The sequence below is a fragment of the Acomys russatus genome, chromosome 1, assembly GCF_903995435.1.
Source record: "Acomys russatus chromosome 1, mAcoRus1.1, whole genome shotgun sequence".
NCBI classification, from domain to species: Eukaryota; Metazoa; Chordata; class Mammalia; order Rodentia; family Muridae; genus Acomys; species Acomys russatus.
Window position 1 is genome coordinate 69,194,194 of NC_067137.1, and position 27,563 is coordinate 69,221,756.

Sequence of the window (27,563 nt, forward strand, 5' to 3'; positions counted from 1 at the left end):
AGCATCTAAATTCATAATGTTATAAAAACTCAGCATCTCACTGTTATACATATATGAAGGATAACCTTTTTGTTGGTCTGTTTCCTTAATGATTTTGTTCCTGTATTCATTTATTCATTCTTTATTTCATGTCTCTGTTTTGGAGACTTCACCAGTGTGTGTATGTGTACATTTGACTCTGATTTCCTAGATTATTGACTGGCGGTTGTTAATTCCAATTGAAATGTACTACGAGGGTAATATAGCATTAGAAATTCTCAAAGAATACAATAAAATAATTTTAATTTTTATCTATCATTAATCTCAAGCCCACATATGTAGAGTTATTTCACTGTGTCTATGGTAGGCACATAACTATTCATTGATTAGACTGGGAATAAAAAGCTTAAGGAAAGCCTCATAGATGACAGTGATGTTTCCAAATTGAAAAAAATAGAAGCTAAGTAGCATTTGGAAATAAAGACTAAGTGATCCATACTAAGCCAGGCATGGTGGCACATGCCTGTAATCTCAGTACTCGGGAAGCAGAGGAAGGCAAATCACTGTGAGTTTGAGACCAGCCTGGTCTACAAAATGAGTTCAGTTCAGCCAGTGCTACATAGAGAAACCCTGTTTCAAAAAAACAAACAACAACAACAAAATAATACTAACATTAGAACATCAGCTGATAACTCACAAGTTCATACATGTATATACTGACTTTTACCCATATTCACTCTACTATGTTCTTCCATTTTCCCTCTCTCTGAAATCCTTCTTCCTAAAAATTTCTCTCCTCTCCATCCTATTCCTTTGATTTCTCTCCTATGCCTGCCTCCACACCTGTTTCTCCATCGACCCTCAGTGAGGGATAGGGCCTCAGGAGACTCATGCAGGATGGCTTAGCGACATGACCAATCTTATGCAGGTCTTGTGCAAGTAGCCACAGGTCCCCTGATTTCAAGAGTGCAAAGACAATGTCCTGTTGCAAAATCTTGTCCAACCTGTCACTCTTAAGTTATTTCTGCCACCACTTCCTGGTGTCCTCCTGGTCTTCATTATTTTTTATTAATTTACAAAAGACATATGTCTTATTATGTCATTTTTCAAAAAAATGTTCTAGTTATTTCTCTTCTTTATCTTCCCTCCCTGATCCCCTCTATCATCCTATAACGCAGCTTGCTTTCTTTGTTAATACCTCTTGTTTCCCTGTCATTGTTCCTTTTCTAGTTTCACCATCTACACCCATTCTAGTAAGTCTTTATTTAAATACAGATAGACATTAAAAGTTAGACGTGTGTGAAAAATATGTGATTTTTGTCTCTCTGAGACTGGGTTGCTTCACTTAATGTAATACTTTCTGGCTTCACTAATTTTTCTATAAACTGCATATTGTCCTTTCTCTTATTAGTTGAGTAAAATTCCATTGTGTGTGTATGTCATGGCAGATTTACAAACTTGGCAATTGTGTCTTGAGGCAGCTCAGCAGAGCCAAACCATGGTAAGGCTCAGGTCTTCCCTGTCTAGACCAGGGTTTTAAAATCACGCTCTGTGTCTTGGGTCATGTAGCAGGACATGTACATTAGAGGAACAAAGCTGTAATTAAGAAGTTTTCATCCTTGGTGTAAGCTTGTTAGGAAATATTATACATTTTCCTCAAAACCTACTTGAATTGGTGAAACAAAAATGGCAATATCAGAATAAAGGGTGGAATAAACTCTTGCTCTGAGAAGCAAACTCCAGAGCTCTCCTTCTGTTCTCCTGGGGCAGAGCCGCTCTTCCCTCCTCTGGAGTTTACCTTCACTGCCTAAAATTGGGGTGGCTTTAGAAAGAGAACTTGGAAATACTGCCACCCAAGGTTGGATTGTTGTTTCTTTGGACGTCTTCCTTTAATACATAAATGGCTCACTGAAAATCAACTGAATCCTCGTCCTTTGTTGGTACAGAAAAAAAAAAATAAGCTCTGGTTCTTAGGTTGTGCTGAATAAATTAGGATTTGAACAAATAAGACTTAAAAAAATCTTACATGAGCTGATTGTACAAAGAGAGGAGAAAGAATGAGAAAACTAAACAATCTGAATTCTATTAGTGGAGGAACATTTGTGTGAATTATACCTCTCCAACCATAGAAAAATATGCAGATACTGAAATATATAGACTAGATCCATATTGATTAAACTCTGATAAATGCCACTAACTTGCTTCTTGGTTCAAAATCAAATAGTAAGGGGATAGAGAGACAGATTAGTTGTTAAGAATACTTGCTGTTCTTTCAGAGGACTGGGGTTTAGTTCCCAGCATCCGCAGAGTGGCTTACAACTTCCTGCCTTTCCAGTTCCAAGAGATAGTCTTCTGGCCTTCTCACTAGGCATGCACATGGTGTGCACACATATTTACAGGCAATTACTCATACACATAAACTGGAAATATATTTACAATATTTTAAATAAAATAAATTCATATAAATTAGTTCCACTAGTTACTGCTCACACTTCTGTTCTATGGATCCCATCACTTCCCTTGTTCTATATTTCCATTGGTCCTATAATCTCTAGTAGAATATTTATTTTACTTAGTTTTAAAAAAACATGATACATAACACCTTATGAAGTACACATTCATGAGGCTCACAAATGTGAATATTTGTTTATAGTTATATCGTTATGAGCAAAACAAGCTATCTATCTCAGAATGTGAGCTCCAGGAAGGTGGTGTTTCACCTTTGCTTACTGTCAGGTCTGGAAGAAGACCTGGTAAAGGGTGTATATTCTAAAATAACTTGTTGAGTTAGTACAGGACCTACGCATGCTGTTGATCTTCGAAGTGGCTGGAGATGGAGACTAACACTGAGTACGGTGTACTTCATACATTTAGTTCTGTTTGTATTGTGTGAGATGTGCCTTTACTTTTTCTCTGTCTGTCTATCTATCTGTCTATCTATCTATTTGTCTATCTATCTATCTATCTATCTATCTATCTATCTATCTTTCTATCATCTATCTATCTATCTATTTGGTTTTTCAGGACAGGGTTTCTCTGTGTAGCCTTGGCTGTCCTGGACTTACTTTATAGACCAGGCTGGCCTCAAACTCAAAGCGATCTGCCTGCCTCTGCCTCTTAAGTTCTGGGATTAAAGGCATGTGCCACCACCCCTGGCATCTCTCCATTTACTCTTTAAATACAAGGAACAATATAAACTTATTTATGAGGCGATGCAGCTGGTATACTCTTTGATTCTATCTGATGCTCAATAAATGATTGTAACTTTTCTAAAATCCTCCTTGCCTCCCAACTTTTCAATAGGTATGCCCTGTAGTATTACTCAAGAAAACATTTTCTTGTATCTTTTAAAAATTTAGTAATAATTTATAATGTGCTTTCAACTTTCTGAAGGGTGTTTGTGCTTAGCGGTTTGACACATTTACTTCCTCTTGTAAAGAGTGTAGAAAACAAAGACAAAACAGGTTTCTGGAGAAAGCTGAAAAGAAATGTGTTTTGCAGGGTAGCAAGATGTTGCAAAAGGAAAATTAAGAAATGAGGGTGAGGAGGGAGAGGAAGATAAAGGAAACAGAAGTAAAGGTGGCACAGGCCACGAAGAAACAGAAGTAAAGGTGGCACAGGCCACGAAGAAACAGAAGTAAAGGTGGCACAGGCCACGAAGAAACATCAGAAAATGGAAAGAAGTCAGATATGGACAGGCCCAAGTGGACAGAAGAGGCTAGATCCTAAACCAGTGGGAAAGACATGGTCAGAAACTCAAGATGGCTTATTACCAGGATTAGGGAAGTTAAAGATAATAAAGTGGGGCAAAATTCAAGCTCCTGATATCTTCTTACGGCCCTTGCTTGTCCCAGAATGGTACTCTGCTCTCAGTATACAAACGAAGAAATCGAGGCCTCCAACTCTCAACCTTCTAGATCTTACATACACATTTCAATATTTCACAAATAAGCATTCAGAGATACACACTTTAAATACCAGATAGTGTCTTAATTTTCTTTATGTTGCTATGATCACACACTCTGACCAAAAGCAACGTGGGGAGGAAAAAGTTCATTTCAGCTTGTAGTTCATTATTGAGGGAAATTAGGGCAGAACTCAATAAGAAACTGAAGCAAAAACCATGAAGGAACACTGCCTAAGAGCTTGCCCTCTGTTTTGAGCCCTGTTAGTTTTCTTATACAGATCGAGCACTTGCCTAGGGATAGTGCTGCCCACAGTGGGCCAGACCCTCCTAAATCAATCATCAGTTGACACAGGTCCTTACAGACAGGGCCACATGACAGTCTTAAGGAGGCAATTCTTCCATTGCGCTTCTCTCTTCCAAGGTGACTATAGGTTGAGTCAAGTTGGCAGTAAAATTAGCTTAACGAATGTGAGTACATTTAGGGAAGTATAACTGTTACCTTTTTTCCAAAGAACCAAAGACAGCAAGTGTATTAGGTAAGACACAGTTCGAAGTGCATGGGCTGCTGAAGAACTAGAAATTCCATGGGGAGAGTATTTGAACAATTCTGAGTCTTTCATTGCAAGGCTGGTGCTATGTGAATTAATATTTCATTTTGTTTTGTTTTCTGATAAAAGAACTAAACATGGTTTCAGAGCTATAAGGTGCTATTAGTCTGAATTAAATGATCCCATGGAATTTTCATAAAGTAAATCAGAAGCAAAGATTTTATACTTGAATCTTGCGTCAACCAGTGTGGAACCAGTCTTATCATGGCACAGAAAGAGGTCCACAGGTCTCCATCCCCTTTCATATTTGAGAGAATTGGCAACTGCCTCCCACGAACACCTGTCATTTCTTACCAACACAAAGGGTTGGAGATTTTGTGTTTTATTTCAACTTTATTGTGCTTCTTTGTAAACCACACAAATGTCAAACTGGAGAGATCAGGTAGCTTAGCAATTAAGTTCTTTAAAGCTTTACCACCAGGCTGTGCAGGAAATGAATGTCAAGATCTGCTGTCTGGGTAATAAATTTGATTAGGAGAAAATGTTTATGGGTGAGAATATTGGGAGAGGAAGTGGCAATCTACTGTGGCCAGTGAAGCAAAGCTGAACGTGTGTGCTTAATTACAAAGCAGGAGGCCCTTATCCGCTGGCAGCGATCCCAACCCCCACGTGCCTTTGTTTGTTCTATAACGAATTATTACAGCAGACGGAGGGACGGTGTGCTCAGAAAAAAACAGGGTGCGCTGGGAGACTGTCTTCTGCTGAGGTTCTGGGGTGCGATAGCTTCGCCTTCATCTTTGCAGGCTGACCTGCTTGAAGCAGTTCGTATTCAATGGTTGACATCTTCAGGCTTCTGTCTGCATTTCTGAGAGCAGCTCCTGAAACCATCACAGGGACAACAAGCAGGCAGTGCATTTGGTGGGTGATCATGGTTCAGAGACCTCCTGGTCCCTCTGTGGAACAGTCTGTAGACTTCTCAGCCCTCTGGGATGCTTTCTCCCTCACCTGGGCCATATCTGACTGGGATGTGATGGCACTTCCATCAATCCTTTGGTTCTTTTTTGTTGTTGTTCCTTTTATTCAACAATCTCTCCCAATAAGATTGTTGCACCTTTACAAATTGGGATCAACTTCTTAGCAAACCTAAGGTAACATATCCTATTTTCCTCATTTACAAAATAGAAAATATTCCTTCATGCCTTCATTGCAGATGTGCCATAAAAGATTACATGAGGAGATATAGGAGAAAGGTTGATAGTGATGCCTGGCAAATGGCAAGTAATTCTATCAACAGCAGCTGTTGGCCAGGTTTGCTCTATTGTACCCCATGCAGGCTGAACTACAGCCTTGATATTAACAGGAACTGCTGTTCCAAGCAGACACAAGAGTTGACATGTGCGTTGAAGGCTCACTCAATTGCCTATTGCATGGGCTGTGGGTTACCCAAAGCACATTATAAATCAAATGTCTGAGAAGCTCAAGAGTTTTTCAGGATGATACAGAAATAGTCAAGAGTGGTTAAAATCAGAGGTTTCTTTCTTTTTCTCTTTCTTTCTTTTTCTCTTTCTTTCTTTCTTTCTTTTATGAAGCATGGAAGAGAATTAATTCTCTGACCTTTTGAACTTTTAGATTCTAGTAATCACATCTACTCTCCCCGTAATTCTTTCATTGAGTACTGTGTTCACCATTAAAAGAATCAGAGCAAGTGGAGAGCTTGGAGGAGGGGCTTCCCTGTGCATAGGCAGAGCCCCTGGCTGAGTGGCCCACCTCTGAAGTGTTTGTTCTAACAAGAAATAAGGAACTTCCTCACACACAGCCTAACACAAGTGGTAACAATCTTTTTTTGTTTTGTTTTTAAAATTTTATTAGATTTGTTCCAGACATTTGGGAGCCATATAAATTCCTATTTAATTAAGGAAATATGATATAACACAAGGATCTAAGCTAGCTGTAAAGAACAATTATGCAATGGACACATATCAAAGATTATATGTTTACAGACAAGCAAGCATTTTCATAAGGTTAACTGGCAAGAACTGAAATCAGATGACGTTGAGCTGATGCTGATGTTGGGTGTAGCAGGAACATGTCAGTCATCTCTCTTGGCAACTCTGAAGGAAGGGTTCGTACATAAAATTCCAGCTAAGTTCTGAATAGTTACACTTGTAAGATTCAGCATAGACGATATAGTCTGGACCCCAGACTATCTCTGTCTCTGTCTCTGAGTGAAGGTGAAAAATCACACCTTAAATCCTTCAGATTATGTTTGCTCATCTTGTACCAGGTGGTTCTGTTTGTTGCTTAGTGGTTTCTCTTTCTGCATTTAGTCCTTACATTTTAGAATCTTATGTTAGTCTTCAAGTATGCTTAGGCCTGTCAGCCTAAAGTAAAAGGTTTCTTCATTGAAATCAAATTCCACATGTCTTCTTCCTCAAACCACTTAGCTTTTTTTTTTTTTTTTTTTTTTTTTTTTTTTTTTACAGCAAATCTGCTTTGTACAAGCAGTTTTCAGCAGAAACAAGTTTCATTCTGTTGTTCCATTGAGCTTTTCAAATCTTCTTGCCTTTTGACCTTGGGCCAGTCACACTCTCTTTTTCTGCATGTGTCAGCTCAGCAAGACTTTAATATAAATGCTTTGGCTCCTGGGTGGAGATCAGCCTTTTGCATAACTCTCCTAGAACCATCTGGTAGGGTGGCTTAGCACTCAGTCTGAACGTGTCAAATTGCTAAACCCTGTTGTGCATCTATTAAGAAAAGACTCACAGATGCTAGTTTTTAATATTCATTTTTATTGTAATTTGGTAGTCCCAAATAGAAGAGAAACACATTTTCTCTTGAAGGCAAGAGCTCAGGGCTATTGGCATATGATGCAGAGGACTTAAAGGAGTCCTGGAGGAGAATTTGGTCCAGGCTCATCTCTTTGCAAAGAAAGCAGCTAAAATACAGGAAAGACAGCCATGTGGTACTCAAAGCTGGCTGATACCTTGGTGTGCATGCAACTTCAAGGTACACGTTCCTTTCAGAAAGTATGTGTAATGCAGTTTGTTCTTTCACGTCATATAATCAGAGACTTTTAGAATTGCCAGGAAGCTAAAGTCTTTTGACCAACCCATTTTTGATGTCAGTGATTTGCCTAGGATCTGATATGTACATGTAAAGGTGTTCTTGAAATATACCATAAGCCCATAAATGTGAAGCAAAGACTAAATTCTAGGGATTAATGATTCTTGATCAACAATGTCTTTAATACTGAGTTTGGTAATACTATTTTGTCAATTTATATTCAATCAATACCTAAGTCTTCATTTTATGCATAACATTTAATTTTGTGTGCCAAGAATAATTGTATTATTTTCTTCTCTGTCTTTCTCATAATAAAAACATAGTAAGTTTACAAGCTAGAAAGGATCCAAATCCTATCATGAGGATGACTGTAGTATCGCAAAAGGTCACTGGGAAAATGGTGTCCCTTGTCACATTGTATCCTAGGAATCTTTTTGTCTTCTTTTGAGTGATGATGTTCTTTGCTGTACAGAAATCTTTAGTTTTTGGGACCTCATTCACTGTTAGTCTCAATGCCTGTACTATGGGGTGGTCCTATTCAGAAAGTCTTTTCATGGGCCATTAAGTTCAAGCGTATTATATATTTTCTCTTCTATCAGACTCAGGGTATCAAGCCTTATGTTTTGGCCTTTGATCCATTTAGAGTTGAGTTTTGTGTTGGGTGAGAGATAAGGATCAATTTTCATTCTTTTACCTGTAGCAATACAGTTTGACCAATACCATTTGCTGAAGATGCTGTCTTTTTTACAATGTGTATTTTTGGCTTCTTTGTTAAAAATCAACTGGCTGTAGGAGTGTGGGTATATAAATGGTTCCTCGATTCCATTACATTGATCAATGAGCCTATTTTATTGTAAATATCATGTTGTTTATACTATGATAGCTCTGTACTATAACTTGAAATCTGAAATGGTGATACTCCAGATTTTTGTTATTGATTACTGTTTGGCTATTCTAGGTCTTTTGTATTTCCAGATCAAATTTAAGATTTTTTTTCAATTTCTATGAAAAGCTGCCTTAGCGTTTTGATGAGGATTCCATTGAACCTGTAGATTATTTTTGGTAGGATGCTTATTTTCATAATGTTAGTCTTACCAACTTATGAACACAGGAGTTATTCTCATATCCTGATCATAGTCAAAATTTTCTTCAATATTTTGAAGTTTTGATTATAGAAGTCTTCTAAAATTTTGAAGCAGTTTTGAATGATATTGCTTCCTTGATTTTTTTCTTACTATGTTTGCCATTTGTATATAAAAAGTTATTAATTTTGTGTTTTGTTTTTGATTCTTGGTACTTTGCTGAATGTATTTTTCAGCTGTAGAAATTTTCTAGTGGAGTCTATAGTGTCTTTTACGTATAGAATCAGACAATTTGCAAATAAGGATACTTAGCATTTTTTCTTTTTGTTTCCCCTTACCTATTTTACATGTCTTTACTGCTCTAGCTAGGACTTGAAGTTCCATGTTGAACAGACTAGAAAAAGTGGACGTCCTTGTCTTGTTCCCAATTTTAATGGAGTGCTTTAGAATGTTTAGAATTATGGTGGCTGTATGATTTTTTTCTTTTCTTTTTATTTATTTATTTATTGATTTCTATTTTACTAATTTATTCATATTAAAACTCAGTTGTTATCCCCTCACTTGTGTCCTCCCGTTCCTCCCTCCCTCCTGCTTTCACGCTATTACCCTCCCCCTAGGTCTATGACCGAGGGGGACCTCCTCCCCCACCTGTATGATTCTTGTATGTCACTTTTATTATATGGAGATATGTATCTTGTATCCTTATTCTTTCCAGGACATTTTATCATAAATGGATGTTGGCTTTTGTCACAGGCCCACCTAATGAGATGGTCATGTGTTTTCTGTCCCTGAACTTATTGGTATTTATTGATTTACTATGCTAGGTCACTCCTGGTGCAAGGAAGAAGAATGGGGATGTGCAGAGAGGGTGAGGAAAGAGCATTCAGAGAACATCCCAAACCATCCTTTCCTGTTCCCACACAGAGGTGTTCCTTAATGAATTAGTTTGGTTCTATGTGGCTTGGAAAATTTATTACGTAAGTGTTGTATTTTATGGTGTAGGACAACAGGCCTTTGAAACCTCATCCTTAAAAGATAACAGGGAAGTTAAACATTTGTAGTCAATGCATTAGAGTTTAAACAGTTGCCTTGAAGGCAAAGCCAACCCCAAATTTGTGGTATCATCTTCAGGTCTCTCGCCATTCTTTGCAGTCCTGTGAGCCAAAGGTCATGTGGAAATTTACAACTGAGGATAATTTTCTTTCTTATATATTGTATCCTGGAAAACAAATGAAAAAGTGACTTAAATTTTGAACTCTGCTTTTAAAGTCAAATATCAAAAAGAAAACAATATTGTTAATATTTTGAACATTCTTTCAGTGAATATCTAATATTTCATAAAGCTCTGAGAGAAATATCAGATTTTGTAATCATATGTTCTATCATTCAAGTGATTAAGATTAACACTTAGAAAATCAATTCTGCCTTTGAAATTTCCCCTATACTACTTGATGTGATGGGCTAGATTTGCAGAATTAGCATAACTTTACTATTTGTATTGTGATTTATTTGACCATGGTTTTGAAACTAGAAAATGTAACAAATTATTTTTGTTATTTTACAAAGATTTAATGATAATTGTATGTGTGAATATGTTCAGTGTTTTAGCTAACCTTTTTCCACTCCGCTATGTAGAGGTACTGAGTTAGTTACACTGTTTATTTTACCTTGGGAAATAGGTGTTATTTTATAGGTAAAGAATATGAGGGTATTGAGAGGTAAATAATAGAGCAGAGTTTTAAGCTCACATCATAATCAACCTGAATGCTGTATTCTTCTCTTTGTAAGGAAGGTGTAACTTGCCATACATCCAGACATGGGATTCTCAAGAAAATTCCGACGTTCTAAATGCTTTTTTAAAAAATATATAATTCCTGTCCCCAAATGAACACCCACACTTCATTGCTATTTTTGACTTGACCATAGCAACTGTAAAAGGGAAAAATGGAAATTTAGTTCTTTCCCAGATCCAGTTGTTTGGCTATTTTATTTCTCAGAATCAGAAGAAATCTATTCTGAAAGAATTAATGTACCAAAATGTCTTAGGGTTTTGATTGCTGCACAAAACACCAGACCAAAAAGCAAATTGGGAAGGAGAGTTTATTCGGCTTACACTTCCATATTACTGTTTATCACCAAAGGAAGCCATGACAGGAACTTAAGCAGAACAGAAACCTGGCAGGAGGAGATGACCCAAAGGTCATAGAGGGGTGCTGCTTACTGACTGGCTTGCCCTGACTTGTTCAGCCTGCTTTCTTATAGAACTCAGGACCACCAGGCCAAGGATAGCACCACTGAGAATAGGTTGGCCCCTTCGTTTTTGAACACTATTTGAGAAAATTTCTTACAGCTGGATCTCATGGAGGCCTTTTCTCAACTGAGGCTCCTTCCTCATGATGACTCTAGCTGTGTCAATTTGACAGAGAACAGCCAGTACCCAACTATTTAAACATCCAATACAAATCGTTCTCAACTTTTCTTTTAAAAAGTGCTGAAGCAGAAATACTTCTAATTTTATTTTACAAGACAATCATTACCTTCATATCCAAAGTATATGAAATTAAGAGAGGGAAAAACATGAGGGAAAATAGTCTTGAAAAATTTAACATTTCCTCATGATTTAAAAATGCTTTCATGTCAGAGTCAGTTCCCACTCTCCACACAACTGCGGAGAATGTGCTGTCTGTTGGCTAGATCTGAAGAGGGGGTCTAGGTTTACTGCATGCATTGCCCTGTGTCAACTTGACAGAAGCTAGAGCCATTTGGGAAGAGGAATCCTCAATTAAAAAATTTCCCGCTCCAGCCTGGCCTGTGGGCAAGCCTGTGGGTGGTGCCATCCATGGGCCGGGGAGTCCTTGGTGTTATAAGACAGAAGGCTAAGCAAACCACGAGGAGCAAGCCAGAAAACTGCACTCCCCATAGCTGCTGCATCAGCTCCTGTCTCCAGGGTACTTGCTTGAGTTCTGACCCTGATTTTTCTTCATCAGGGAGTATGCTCAGGACCTAGAGGCTGAGGTAATTTTTATATGAGTGGTCCAGTTGTCTTTTTTAATCATACTAAATGACCTAATGTAAATAAAATGACATAAAATGTCTATTACTCTCACTAGGGAGTTTGTGAAATGTGATCCTGTGTTACTGTGTGATGCCAGGATGCCTTCTCATGTAACTTCTACGAACATCCAACTGCGGCTGCTTACAGCTGAACAGGAGCCAGGCAGTGTGAGCCACGCCATGTCATAGCCAAGAGACACTAGACTTTGTTTAACCTACTTCTTTCTTTATAGATGAAGAAGCTTTGATCTCACCTACAAAGGTCAAGTAATATCCTCAAAATCACAAGCTTAATTGCTCATCAGTTCAGTACTACCATGTATTTGATTACATAAAGAAACAATGTGTTATTTTATGTCTTTCTTTTAATCAAGTTTATGATCATAAAACAATAATAATAATAAGCAATAAAATTATGCAGCCTGAGATTTCCTTTTGGAATAATTGAATGTAATATATTTTCTTCATTCTTGGGGAGTGTTGGTAGGACATTTTCTTTCTTTTTTTCTTAAATATTTTTTTAGTTTTTACATATACATTTATATCATTGCACACAATGAACTACCTACAGCAAGAAGAAGAACCATGAAACAATTAGGATTTTATAAATATTACATTTTTACTGTTTTGGCTGTTTGTATTTGGCAGCCTTGAAGAGAACATCTTTCCTATCTTGGTACATCTAAAATTCTGAATGTAAATTAATATCTATCATATCTCATCATTATCAACTTAAAACATCTATCTAGACCTAAAAACATCTTAACTCCCAAACAACTAAGCTTAATTGTAAAACTAAATTATCTGGTCTTCAACTCCATCAGAGACTTGAGAAGGAATAAAATTAATTAATTGGGTATACAGGGGGTGCAGGTTAGCAGCTTCCCAGGTGAGAAAAATGACAGGGACAGTTTGCTACCTATTCACTCAAAACTTTCTATAACATGGGAGCATCATCTTCAGTCTTCTGGCCCAGTATATCTGACAGACATATTTGTGAGGCAGGTACTATTGAGGACTTGCTTGCCCTGTCTTGGTAGAGTTTGACTATTGACTCTGCTTGCATCCAAGCTTGCCATTTTTAAGGCAGAATTCAAATATTAATTTCTTGGGAATATGTAAACAAATAAAATAATTATGTGTGGCTTTCAGATTTTTTTAACTTATTTGTTTAGAGCGCAAGATACTGTGAAGGCAAGTGGTGTGCTTACCAGCATCTCTATGGGACTGATACTAGGTCAAACTCATTTAATATTACATTAATTTTGAGGAGAGAAGTGGTTTATAGCTTACAGTTTATGATAGAAGGTTAAATTTTGTGTCCCAAATGCCAGGATAGGAAAACAAGCTAAAACTCTCTCATAATAACCACTCCCCAACATTACTTCTTCAGAGAGTTTAAATTGTTCCTTTGTCACACTCAATTTCCTTCCATAATGATCACTTTTATTTCCATCTTTACTCTCCATTTTTAAAATTAAGATGCTAAGTTCCAATGCAGGTTTGTTTTAAAAACGCCATATTAAGTACTAGGAGCTATCTTCTAACCAATTTGTAAAATGGTCTTAAATGGAAATTGTTTTAATGTTCATAGCCACATTTAATTTTAAGAGGCAGAAAATTGTAGTTACTGTGAGAGCCTTTGTTTAGTTTTGGTTAGTTCTAAAACTGGATAGAATAGGAAATGAAAAGTCAAATCCTAAAGCTGTAAACTGTACTTATTTTGTACTGAAATAGAAAAACACAATAGCTTAGCTTCTAATAACCTGGAATAAACAAGTTTAAAACCATAGCCACAACACTATGACAACCTTGTTAAAAAATAAAAGATACAGGCTTTATTTGTGTTTGTCTTCCCACATTTGACTGCGTCTCTGTTCTGGGGCTCTTGGACCACTTCTGAGAGCTGAAGAGGAAAGCTTTAGGAACAGACCTTTTTCCTAGATTCCAGGTGTTAGAGTTTACCAAGTGTGCAAAGTTGTATTCTGAGTTAAATTTTTTGTTCTGTTATCGAGGAGAATATCCTTGATAACCAAGGGAGTCACAGTCTTTAGTGAAACTATTCTTTACAGCTGAGTCTATGTTTTGTTTTTTTTTTTTTTTTTTTTTTTTTTTTTTTTATTAATTAATTTATTCTTGTTACATCTCAATGTTTATCCCATCCCTTGTATCCTCCATTCCTCCCCCCCCCCCCATTTTCCCATTGTCCCCTCCCCTATGACTGTTCCTGAGGGGGATTACGTCCCCCTATATATTCTCATAGGGTATCAAGTCTCTTCTTGGCTACTTGCTGTCCTTCCTCTGAGTGCCACCAGGTCTCCCCCTCCAGGGGACATGGTCAAATGTGAGGCACCAGAGTATGTGAGAAAGTCATATCACACTCTCCACTCAACTGTGGAGAATATTCTGACCATTGGCTAGATCTGGGAAGGGGTTTAAAGTTTACCTCCTGTATTGTCCTTGGCTGGTGCCTTAGTTTGAGCGGGACCCCTGGGCCCAAATCTGCCTATCATATTGTTCTACTTGTAGATTTCTAGGACCCTCTGTATCCTTTTATTTTGCTGTTCTCCCATGCGTCTCTCATTTAGAGTCCCAATAGGATGCCTTCCCCTCTGTCCCAGTTTCCTGGTAAGTGAAGGCTTTCGTGGGACATGCCCCTTGGGCTAGTATGCAGATATAAGTGAGTATATACCATTTGATTCTTTCTGCTTCTGGGTTAACTCACTCATTATGATCATTTCTAGCTCAATCCATTTATCCACAAATTTCGGGAATTCCTTGTTTTTAATAGCTGAGTAGTATTCCATAGTGTATATGTACCACAGTTTCTTTATCCACTCTTCTACTGAGGGACACTTAGGCTGTTTCCATGTTCTGGCTATTATGAATAAGGCTGTTTTGGATTCCATGAACTGAAGATCCAAAGCCAGGACTGTGAAAGCACAGAAGTGCCCCAAATACCCATTGTTATGAGGAAGGAGGAACCTTCTCCTCAGTTATGTGCTGCTTTGAAGACTAGAATTGACTGGCTTAATGAAAGTCTAAAGGTATGTTTTGCCATGATTTAACATAAAATAGATGTCCCATTTTGTGATAGAATAGTCATAAAAATTAATTTTCATGTATATGTCTTCTACATTGATAATACGAGAGTCATGTATTTATTTAAATCCATTAGACTCTGTTACTTTTATTAGTTTTTTTTGAACATCAGAATACAAAATTGTCTTAATGTATTGTAGGATATGGTTTTCTAAATTTGTACTACATTAATAAATTCAAGTTTAAAGCATATAACGCCCTTTAGTGATTGAACAACGTACAGTCTCTCCATCCCTTAGATTAGTCCTAAATATTTCAAAATATTAGAATGAGATAAAGACTAAAATAGAGAATCAGAAACTTGAGTTAAGCCTTTCCCAGTGACAAACATTCATGAACAAACACTCATGTTAGGCCACCAAAACAACGTCTCCATTATATCTGGACTTTAAGTAATATGATAAAACTAGAATTGCCAACAAATACTATTTCAAAGCTTCAATTTGAAAGTACTTACCATACTATGTTAAAAATCATGATGCACAAATATATTACTTAATTTTAGGTAATTATATATGGCTGAATACTTGTGTAGTTCATGAAATATTTTATGCAAGTGCACACTTCATAATCCAGTATCATTTTTTAATTATAAAGTTTCTTAACCAGGTGTAGCGACACATACCTATGACTGATGTTCAAAGGCACAAGTATATAGATAAACAAATTGTCTCAAACAAATAAACTATAAAGATTCTATTTTTGGTCTATCTTTATACTGATTTGTTATTTTCTGATTTTTACTGATTTTGACCCTCACAAGATATTGAGTAGTATCAGGTTATAGAACTGAATTAAAAATAAAGACCACTGGGAAAAACAGAGACAATATGGTAAAGACCAAGTAGAAAGGCCTCAACTCTCCACAAGGACCTACAAGCAACTAAGACATACTGAGAGGAGTAGAAATAGTCTTCTTCAAGGAAGAACATAACAATTAGCTGTCTAATACAAAACAGTCAGCCCTGAAAACATGTATACAAGTAATATTATACAGACTGGGCCGGTTGTACTTATATATTTAGGAATATGCAACATTTAACAAAAATAGAGGATATGAATTTGAAAGACAACAAAAAGTATTTGGAGGGAGAAAAGTGAAGGAGAAATAATGTAGTTATAATCTAAAGAAAGAAAGAAAGAAAGAAAGAAAGAAAGAAAGAAAGAAAAAAGAAAGAAAGAAAGAAAGAAAGAAAGAAGTAGATTTAAAAAAAATCTTTCAAGATGAAAACATGGAGTTAATCCCAGCAATGTGGGGGGCAGAGGCAGGCGGGTCTCTGTGTGTTTGAGGTCAACCTGGTCTACAAAGTGAGCTTAAGACAGCCAAGGCTACACAGATTAATGATGTCTTGAAAAAACAAAATCAAAAATTATTTAAAGAAATACAACAAGATGAATAGATAATTGAATATTCAACAGAAGAGTGGTACACAGTTCTTTTTATAAAATTCCACAAATATCACTATACTATATTGTGTGTGTACAATTTGGACTAAAAGCAGAAAGAGGACCAATATTAACAATCAAAGAGACTTAGGGGAAGAAAAGTAAAACAGTGTCCCCTAAATTCATGAGAGAACAAGAATTTCAAGGATAGGAACTCTGTGGGGGCCTCGGTGTTGGGTGTGTAGGTCATCTCTTTCGTTGCTGTGACCAAAGACCTCACAGAAACTACCCAAGGAGGAGACGCTGGTTTTGACGCTTGGTTTGAGGCAACTTCAGTCTATTATTATGGGAAAGGCAAGGCTGCAAGAAGAGTTGTTCACATCTTAGCTGGCCAGGAAGCAGAGAGCAAGACAGGAAGCCCATGCTCCCAGTGGCTTACTTCCTCCCCCTGGATTCCACCACCTAAATATTCCAGACCCTCCCCAAACAGTGGCATCAAACTAAGTGCATGCCCATGAGCTTGTCGGGATGCCTTTCTCATTCTACCCAAACACTAGGTAATCTGTGCTTTCCAGATGCAACGGCCACTTGTTGATATTGTACTGCAATTATTATATCCCATAAATTTGCATAGCTAATTAATGATGTAGGGGTTTTTCAAACAAGTGTGTCTGAGTCTAAATTCAGTGTACTATAAACGTGTGTTTGCATGCATTTCATATCCTATGCATATAATTTAATATTTTAATTAAACTAAAAAATTGTAAAGATGTCAATATTAGCAACAAATAAATTACTATGAAAACTCATTGCTAAAAAGAGCAATAGTATTATCTAGTGTAAAATTTAATGAAAATTATGTCAAGCGCTAATATTATCCCAAATTGTTCAGCTATTTGCATGATGTATCTAGTTAATGCTAAGTAAAACATGTCTGAATGTCTAATACAAAATAAATAATACTGGTGAAGAAATAAAAATGAAACAGCTTTTACTAGGTGTGAATTTCTTAATGCTAAATATATTCAGGGAAATTTACATTCTGGTTCTAGGAAGTAGCTGAGAACACCTTTGAACCATCCATTTATTAGCATTATAACATTATTGAGTTATGTCCTTTGCCAGGCAGTTTTTTATTATGTTAATATCATTATTTTTATCATGAATGCAATTATTTAAAGCTAGTTTTTGCTTATGACTAATTTCTTGCTCTGCTGACTCATATGTCTCACTATTAAAAAAGGAAACCTGTAATATTATATCTTCAAAGATAGCTAATGTAGAGATTTAAATTGCTAACTCAGAGTTGTATTCTTGTTTATTCGGATCTGTGAAATTAGATATTGTAGCCACAGTGTATTGGCTTCTTGGTCATTGTTTAAAAGGGAAAACAGGATCTCCAGATGGTGCCAAGAGCCACTGTATTCTGTTTCAGTTTTACTGATTTGAAGCTGTGTTTCTCTTGTTAAATTATCAACATCATGACTTTGAGTCATACAGATTGACCTTAAAATCAGTCCTACACTTTGTAACTCTATCATAACTGGGCCTCATAGGCTGGTTCTTTCTTGCCCAAAGAAGTGCAAATGAAAAAGATACTGTCATGGAAACCCACTCACCTGTGGGAGTTTCTCATAAATCTGTTACAATGCAAGGTTTCAATTTCTCATAACTTAATAGAAGCCAATTTTATTTGCTTTTAACCCAAACATGAGAGGGGAGATGAAGAAATATCATTAAGGAATCTCTACTATCAATGGCACCCTGTCATCTAGTGGCAATTTCAAAATCCAGGGAGAGGGCATGGGGACCTCTCTGGGGTCCACATGGTCAGACTTAATGTCACCAAGGGCAGCAAAGTTCTGTCAGATATGTTGCACCAGTGGGGAAACCAGGACTTTAATAGAAAAGCCGTAAAACATAAGAAATGAAGACAGGGTAAGCAAGTCCTCAGTAGTTCCTGCCTCATAAATATGTCTGTCAGAAATATTGGGCCAGAAGGCTGAAGATGATGCTCCAACATTATAGAAAGTTTTGGGTGACTGTTTAGGCAACAAACTGTCTCTCATTTTTTTTTTTCAATTTGGAAGCTGCTAACCTGAACTTCCTTTTTACTCAGGTAATCAATTTTATTCCTTCTCAAGTCTCTGATGAGTTGAAGACCAGATAGTTTGGTTTTACTATTATGCTTAGTTGTTTAGGGGTTAAGATATTTTTAGGTCTAAATATATGTTTTAAATTCATAATGATGAGATATGATAGAGATTGATTTACATTCATAATTTTAGATGCACCAAGATAGGAAAGATGTTTTCTTCAAGGATATCAAGTACAAATAGCCAAAACACTAAGAATATAACATTTATATAATTCCTGATTGTTTCATGGTTCTTTTTGCTGTAGGTAGTTTATTGCATATATGTGTAATAATATAAATGTATATGTAAAAAATAAAAAATATTTAAGAAATAACAGAAAAAAATGACCAGAATATCTTACCTATGTTGAAAACACATATGCACCATAAAATGATGTTTTTATTAATGATGGGCTACATGTATTATGGTAGTCTGTAAGATTATTATAATAGAACTGAATTCCTATCACCAAGAGACACTACAGCTACCACATACACAAATATCTACCATTATGTTATAATAACTTTTGTCAGTCAATGTGATGACATGCTGTATAGTTTTGTGTCTCAGATCTATGTGTTCCACTATAAAGCCTGGGTCTATAGTAGGCTATGTTCTTTAAGTTGTTGTAAGAATACTCTGTGATGTCTGAACAATGATGGCATCAGTTAGCCAAAATCTGTAGCATGTTCAAAATTCTTTCAAATCGAGTCAATCTTGGTAAAATCTTATTTCTACCACTAGCCTGATGTTTGTCCTATAAGTGACACAACTGTTCTTCTGACCTGATTGACTTGTTTCACCAGATTCTGGCATAAACGTCACAAAAAAGCAAATGTTCAATAAATGTTACCTTGTATTTTAGCATGGAGGCTGTATTTCTTCCGAAAAGCAAGCCACTTTTATGCTTAATTTTGCTTTAAATTTCATAAGGAACTTGTGATTAGGACAGGGTGATGAGATTATAATAAAGAATTTCGAGAGTTGTCTTCAATGGCTGTGAGTCATTTGATGACATCAGAGCATTCATACTTGGAAGTAGTTTTAGTAAAGTGTTTGGGGCAACCAGAAAGGCAGGCTGGAAGGTTGAGGCTCACGCTGAGTTTACAAGGCCATCAGTTCAGTGAGCATCTGCTACAGACATCACACTATGTCTTGTTTAGGGTCCACACTAAAGGACTCCAGGGTATTAGCCCTTCAACTGTTTTTAAAGTTATTCAGTAAACTAAATGGCTAAAAAGCCATAGCCCTCAAAACTCTAACCTCCTCAAAGAAGAGGAAATGCTACTGTACAATATTTGTACCTGTGATCTCCAACTCCTATACCACTTTCACTTACTTTGCCCTGACCCCTGCATTGTTCAGGAATTCCCTCTCTGCTGCCACAGATCACTACCCATCCCTCTTGTTTTATGCACTCTCCCTTCACCCAACTCTCTTCCAATTTCGGCTTCCTTTCCATCTACTCCTTGTTCTCCAGGTCTGCGTCAATGTTCCCCCCTTTTCTCACCTTATTACTTGTATGTAGATGTGTTAAATACTGATTGGAAACAACGTTGAGGTAGACAAGGAGATACTGGAAAGACAGAAGGGGAAACCTCTCCAATATATCATCTTCTTTGAAAAATACCCAACAAGGATCACAGGAGTGAGTCTTCAATTCTGTGTGATTGTCAGATCTCCTTCCATTTCCTCTGTCCTCCTCCAGGACATGGTCCACCTCCACTCCACATGGACCTTCTTTCTCAGATCTCACTGTGGTTTGCATCCCATTGATGTGAGTCATCTCACAATGTGGAATACACACATTCCATGTATCTCAACATGAAAGGAAGGACCCATTTGTATCGAATGTATTGCTATGTGAAACAGGCTAGTTCTGCTGAGAGGACCAGAACAAACATGGGATGAGAAATGAAAAGAATCCATCTCCCCCCAGATATATTCACCCAAATACCTGCAATGAGAAAATTTATTTTTTTCCTTTTTTTATTTTTTATTTTTTTTATTTTTATTTTTTATTAATTTATTCTTGTTACATCTCAATGGTTATCCCATCCCTTTTATCCTCCCATTCTTCTCTCCCTCCCATTTTCCTCTTATTCCCCTCCCCTATGACGGTTCCTGAGGGGGATTACCTCCCCCTGTATATGCTCATAGGGTATCAAGTCTCTTCTTGGTAACCTGCTATCCTTCCTCTGAGTGCCACCAGGTCTCCCCTTCCAGGGGACATGGTCAAATGTGAGGCACCAGAGTACGTGAGAAAGTCATATCCCACTCTCCACTCAACTGTGGAGAATGCTCTGACCATTGGCTAGATCTGGGAAGGGGTTTAAAGTTTACCACCTGTATTGTCCTTGACTGGTACCTTAGTTTGAGCGGGACCCCTGGGCCCAAACCTGCCTATCATAATGTTCTACTTGTAGGTTTCTAGGACCCTCTGGATCCTTCTACTTTGCTATTCTCCCAAGCTTCTTTCATCTAGAGTCCCAATAGGATGTCCTCCCCTCTGTTTCAGTTTCCTGGTAAGTGAAGGCTTTCGTGGGACATGACCCTTAGGCTAGTATGCAGATATAAGTGAGTATATACCATTTGATTCTTTCTGCTTCTGGGTTAACTCACTCATTATGATCATTTCTAGCTCAATCCATTTATCCACAAATTTCGGGAATTCCTTGTTGTAATAGCTGAGTAGTATTCCATAGTGTATATGTACCACAGTTTCTTTATCCATTCTTGTACTGATGGACACTTAGGCTGTTTCTATGTTCTGGCTATTATGAATAAGGCTGCTATGAACATGGTTGAGCAAATTTTCTTGTTGTGTGCTGGAGCATCTTCTGGGTATATTTCAAGGAATAGAGAAAATTTAAATGATTACTTTCATGTAGATATATAGGACATTTTTTACATCATCTTGAAAAGTAATAGTATCTTAAATGTGTAAAGGCATCGCTGTCTTTGCGTATTTTCTGCAGAGCTTAAGTCTTGACTGAACCTAGTAGCATCTGATGTATGTTACAGCAAAAAAAAGTGTACCTGTAGACTGACATCATGTGAAACATGATCTACTTGGAAAATTCATCTTGAGCTTCAGTCAGTCAGCTTTCAAATTTGCTAAATGCTAAAAAGTCAACTACGTCTTCTGGTCTCCTTGGTCACCAGACATGCATGCATATGGTGGACATACATACATGCAACCAAACACTCATGCACATTAAGTTAAATAAATAAATAATTTTAAACATAAAAATTATTTGATTTTTCCAGAAGTCATATATAACCTAGTTTTTAAAATCTTGATTTAAAAATGTTTATCATAATAAGAATAATTTATTTCAGACCAATTTGTAAGAAATCCTATATTTTAATTCTATAAAAGTATTTCATATTTATTGCACAAGGATATGACACGCCTTTACTGTATATTGCTTTTATTCAAAAGTCTTTTCATTCATTAATAGGGCTCTAAAGTTCAATTAAAAATTAATTTCAGTTAAATTTGTTTCAAAAAACTATTTTCCGATATAACTGGAATTGCTTTATATTACTGCAAACTCAAGGTTAGACGTGAGCAGCTTATGCAAATAAAAAAGGAGAAACAGGCTTTTTTTTCCCCCTACATTAACCTAAGTGACATTGGATCAACTTTCAGTTTTTGTGTCCTCAAATAGTGTACAAGGTCTATGGGATATGTTTTTGTTGTTCTATGTTGTTGTTTGTTTGTTTCGTTCCAAATGTACCAGGCGATTTGGGGAAACCAAGAGGGGGTGGGGGGACATGGCACAAAGTGTTTTTACCTGCTCTTCCTGCCTATGAAAAATGCCCAAAGGTATTTTAGATGCCAATAACTAGCACATGAATTCTCAGCCATGACTTTATAAGTCATAAAAATGTGCAGTCATATACAGTCAGAAGCTGATGGAAAGAGTTATTATGTCTTAAGGCTTTAGCTCTAGTTTACTATCAATAATTGTCTGAGTGTAGCAATAAAGACTCGTCTATAATCCACATGTCCGGTCGCTAAAGAAGGAGGATTATAAGTTCAAGGGCTCAACCTGGATACAGGAGAAACCTGTCTCAGGAAACACCGTTAGATGCACAGACTTGAGTTAATAATTGTTTTGAGTTAAATTTCTCTCTGATCATAGTACTCGAGACAGTGTGACGATGCAAAAGAAGGTGTGTCTACATTCTGACTGGAGTGCTAATGGGGACCCATATCTAATAAACTGCACAAGAATGATTACAACTGCTTGTCAGAGAGTAGACAATTGTTTTCTGTAGTTACAAGTTACCTTACATGTATAGCCTGAAATTCTACTAGTCTCTTCTTTATATGGTTCTGTGGTCAGTGATTACTAATAAGCACACTTAAAGCACATTTATGTCATTAAAACATGGCCTTTAAGGATTTTCTCAAAAATAGGTCACCATATAAAATATTTAAAACTTACTTGGAATGTTATTCCATGTGTGTGTGTACATGTACCCACAATAGTAATATATGGCACATTTGTGTGTTCAGACCTCAAACAAAATGAGGATCCTGAAAGCTCTCTGAGTTTTCTAAGAAAATGGAGGCAAATTATTGTGCTAAAATTGTCTAATAAAAGTATGTATAAAATAGAAGAACTCATGAGAGAGTGGTCAGTGACAGACACCCTAGGGAAGCTTCACAGAAGAGAAACGTACATGATGGTGAAGCATCACTAAGTCAAAGTTTAAGCCCAGGGAGAATACAACACGAGGTATTGTGCCCAGGTGAAGGCAGTGTCTGTTCCCTGTGGGTCAGGTTAGGTGAATGCACAAGATAGGAATGCACAGGTTGTTACAGTATAGAAGCACCAGATTATCTTTTGAAAATGTATTTTTATTTAGCATATGGGGTAATGGGTCTCATTATGGCATTTTTATACATACTTTGTTTTTGCTGACTACCCTCCCATAATCCCCTGTTAAGAATACCATTCTCTGTTAGAAGTCACTTGTCGTTGGTTCACCTAGTCTTCATCAATTGTCAGGATTACAGAATTCTTAGTAAAATGTAACGAATACAGTGTGCACAGTCCTGATGTACACAGTTTCCTGTGCTCCAAAGATTTCCACTCAGATAGGGAATGATGTTTAATATAATCAACCTGGGCAGAGGAATGAACAGGATGGGGGTCTCAGACAGGAAACTAACAATGAAGGCCTGCCTGTCAGGAGCAATGCAGCATAGAAAAATACAGCCGAACATAGCTTGTGACCCTATGGATCTCACTGTTCAATATGCTGTACACAGTGCCATTTTGCATTCACCGGGCTTCTCTGAGTCATCCAGAAATATTACATCATAGAATTTTATAATCAAACTAGAACTCAGCAGTTGTCCTGTCCCTAAATCACAACCTCAAACTAAGGTCCACTTCTCCTTTTCTGCTGAAAGTGAATTGAATCAGTACTTGTGAGGCGGCTCTCGTTTTATATAGCTCCAAAGGTGTAAAAATCTCCATATGCTGCAGAAAAATCTGCCTGGAGGAGTTTCTGAGGAGATGGGATAAAAAAAAAAATATTCTCTTCATCTTGTGGGATTCTATCTGACATGAGGAAGGGGTAGAAAAATGTATCTACAGACAGCTTTAGCCTTGAAAATCTCAGCTATATGAAGAGAGTTCCCAGCAGATGCCACACCACTAGCTTTATTTTAGATTTTAGGGTTGCCTGTAGTCATGCCAGCATCCATAGTGATGGCATTCTGATACATTTACAGACGCACTCATAGGATGATATCGTCTCTCCTTGAGGATACAAAGTGAGTGCCCTCAAATGACACACAGACAGTTTTAGGTAGGTCCTAAGGTTCATCTTTTGTAATTTGACATATAAGCAAAATAATATGGCCAAACTCTTCTAAGGATAAGTAAGGAAGCCATCCGCATGCATTTTCCTTCTGTGACAGGGGAAAGAATAAAGCGTCCCTTAAGTTCCATTGATAGTGAAAGAACTGGTATAAACTGAACTACTTCCCATGTTTTTCTAAGTCTACCTAACTTGAAGAACCTCTTATTTTCATACATGCACATCATAGAGCCTCTAAGTTTAGGAAGTGTTGGCACTCCACTCTTGAAAACTTGGCTCTGCCTTTCTTACAATTCTTTTCCCTTCCTCTCCTCTCCACTCTTCTCTCTTCCCCATCTACTCCTGGTCTCTCTTCTGTAATATTTCAGTCCCCTTTATCTTGGTTTGTCCCTCAGGCTTCCCTCAAACTTGTGCTTCTCCTGCCTCATCCTACTGAGTAGCTAGAATTAATAAAATATGCCCAGCTCCTGTAGTTCTCTCCTTTATGCTAATCAGAAGTGCACCGACTTCTCCCTCTCAAACAATCAGCTACTTTCAGGACCAGGATAGTTCCTCCGTGAACTAATATGTAAGTTAACACAGTATGTCACACATACGTTACAAGAGTAAACAAGAAAGCAATAAAGTTGAAATCTTTGCCCTCATATTACTAGTCAAACAGTGTAGACTTATAAATAAGTAGTTTTGAGAGAGTATGGTCTGTGTTGGGGCACTATGCATGACGCTATAAGGGTCTATACAAAGAAGACTTGATCTGGAAGGCTGGGACTGAGGGTGGGCAGGCATCACCTGCATGCAGGGGTGCATGCAGACAGAATAGCACACACAGCATGCTTAATAAGAGACAAAAATGAGCGAGAAAGCTGTGTTCAAAGGTTGAAAGACATTGCTCATGGTTGGAATGTGATGTGGGGTGTCAAGAAGTGGGGGTGTTGAGAAATGGGAGTTGAAGCAGCATAGATAAGCAGGAAAAGGTCAGAGCCCTTAGAGTCACATTAAAGAGTCTGAGCTTTGAGTTAACAGCAGTGTGGTCTTATTAAAAGGCTTTATGCAGGTGATGACACGGGATATGATATAACACTGAATTCTATGAGATAATATTTTAAGTATCAGACTGGTAGCTGAAAAACTAGTAAAGAGTGTTGGGTTGGTCCTGAGAGAGACGGTGGTCATGGTAGGGAGAGAGAGACATGGGTGTGTTGGAAACAGACTTAAGCAATAGTCAGAGAGCACTATGCTTGGTTTAAAGCTGAAGAGAGCACAGAAAAGAGAATTGAAATTAACCAGCAGGCTTCTGACTTGAGACTCTGAATGGATGGAGGAAGTGATGTGGGGAAGATAAAAGAAAGGACAGTTGAGATTAGCTCGGTTTACAGCTATGTAAATGTGAAACAACTTGGATGTCCAAGAAAATGCACAGCCAGAAGCTTGGCATACAGCTGCTCACGTTTATGGAAAGCTAAGATTTTAAGTTTTATGGTAAAGATCTCATAGCTTTCGTTGTAACTGACATGGGGGGGGGAGATTACTTCAGACCACTAGAGATACTGTGCAGTGAAGAGATCTGGATGTGACACAGGTACAGTTAAAGGGTAGCAAGGGGGCTCTGTGTAAGAGCTGGAGCTATGTTAGCATGGATGGAAGGAAAAAATAACAAAGAAGTGATGTCACAGAGGACAAATACTTCAAAAAGAATTTTCTACAAAGTCTGTACTTGCAAGAGGAGACAAATCCAGTAAAAGCAGAAATGAAGCTCTTACAAATATAATAAAACTAAAAATGAGGCTTCACGAACCGGAGAGGTTAAATCCAGATTAAAAGGGAGAGAAATTTAATGCCAGGGAGGGAGTTGAAAGGAGAGAGGATGTCGAAGGATAGTGCTGGATGTTTTATGTCACTGTAGAAGAGAATTTCAGACAAACCGTTTATAATGCAATTTACTTGCGACAGCTCTGGAGACCAAGAGATTCAAAGGCCCATGGTCTGCTATGGCCTCACTTTCACTTCCAAAAGGGCACATTGGATGGTATGTGCCCTGGAGAATAGAAACATTCTTTTTCAAATTGTATCGACTCAGAAGAACAGGAAAAGTCATTTAAAAACTATTAAAAGGACCTAATCACCTCTGAAGGTAAACTCCTCATGGACAAATGACTGAAGATCTGAAGTTCTCGATGCCTTAATGTTTTTATAATTATAAAAATTCACTGTGAGGTTTGAAGAGCCCAAACATACAAACCACATCAGACAGGTTTTAAAATTTTACCTGAAATATGTTTTGGCGTATTTAAATTTCTTACTGCTGTATATTCATTGCACATAGAGTAAGTGGTCAAATGGAAGGCATCTTTCAAGTATAACATCCACTCACTCTGCTGCCGTTTCTTCACTTAGAGCCACTGCCTTGCTCATTCATTTAGTATCCTCCTTTTCCCTGGTCTCACTTCTTCTTTCACCATTATGTATATAATGTATGTACAAGGAATTCCAGGGCCCGCAAATGAGAGCGAATATATGATATTTGTCTTTATGCATTTTATCTATTTTCCTTAATGAATGATCACCACAACATCCATTTTGTAGAAAACATTTTGAGTACTCTTACATGCCGCAGGACACAACCAGGAAAAGAAGACACCACAGATACAATGGAGGAAATCCACACACCACAAATAGCCATGACAAGAAAAAAAGGGACAGAGCAGAAAACTTGGTGGTGGGCTGGAAAGTGGATAGTTTCATCCATGCTAAACATTAAAACCAATCTATTGGCTAATACTTCAAGGCACTGATCTCTAATGCCTTGTGAGTACTACAACAAAAACAACCATTCCTATTACACCTTATTATGCAGAAAATTGACCATATAGATAGTTATCTAAGACAAACTACTGGCTGTGATACATTGTGGATCCATATGATGAGCATTTCTGGCTCCACCTTCTTCATTTGTAGAATAGCATTAGCATCTTCAGCTAGCAACAAATAAGATATTTAACAATGCAGGGTTTAATTAAACAGAAATAATTCTCATCAAGTTAATATACACTTTTAAGTGAACTTTAATTTTAAAAGACAAAATAACCATATCCAAATAACTCTAGGCTTTAAGAAAGAACTGCAAGCATAAAACCATAGTTCTTGAAATAAAGACAAAAAGAGTAATCACTAAAGCCTGATGCTTTAATGACTGAAGCTGCTGTGCATGTCTGAAACACATACCCACATAAACATACACAAACACACACATACACACATTCCCCCACACAATAGTTATAGAGATGTAATACTAGTGGATATTTATTTCATTCTTGTGCCAAATTTTAAATACTAAAGACATGTTAATTAATCTAATCCTTGAAATAACCTGGAAGGAAGTAGGGAACAATGATTTTGTTAACTTGTATATATTATGCTCATATGACAAAAGAAAAATAACAAAGAAATGATGGATGGAGGC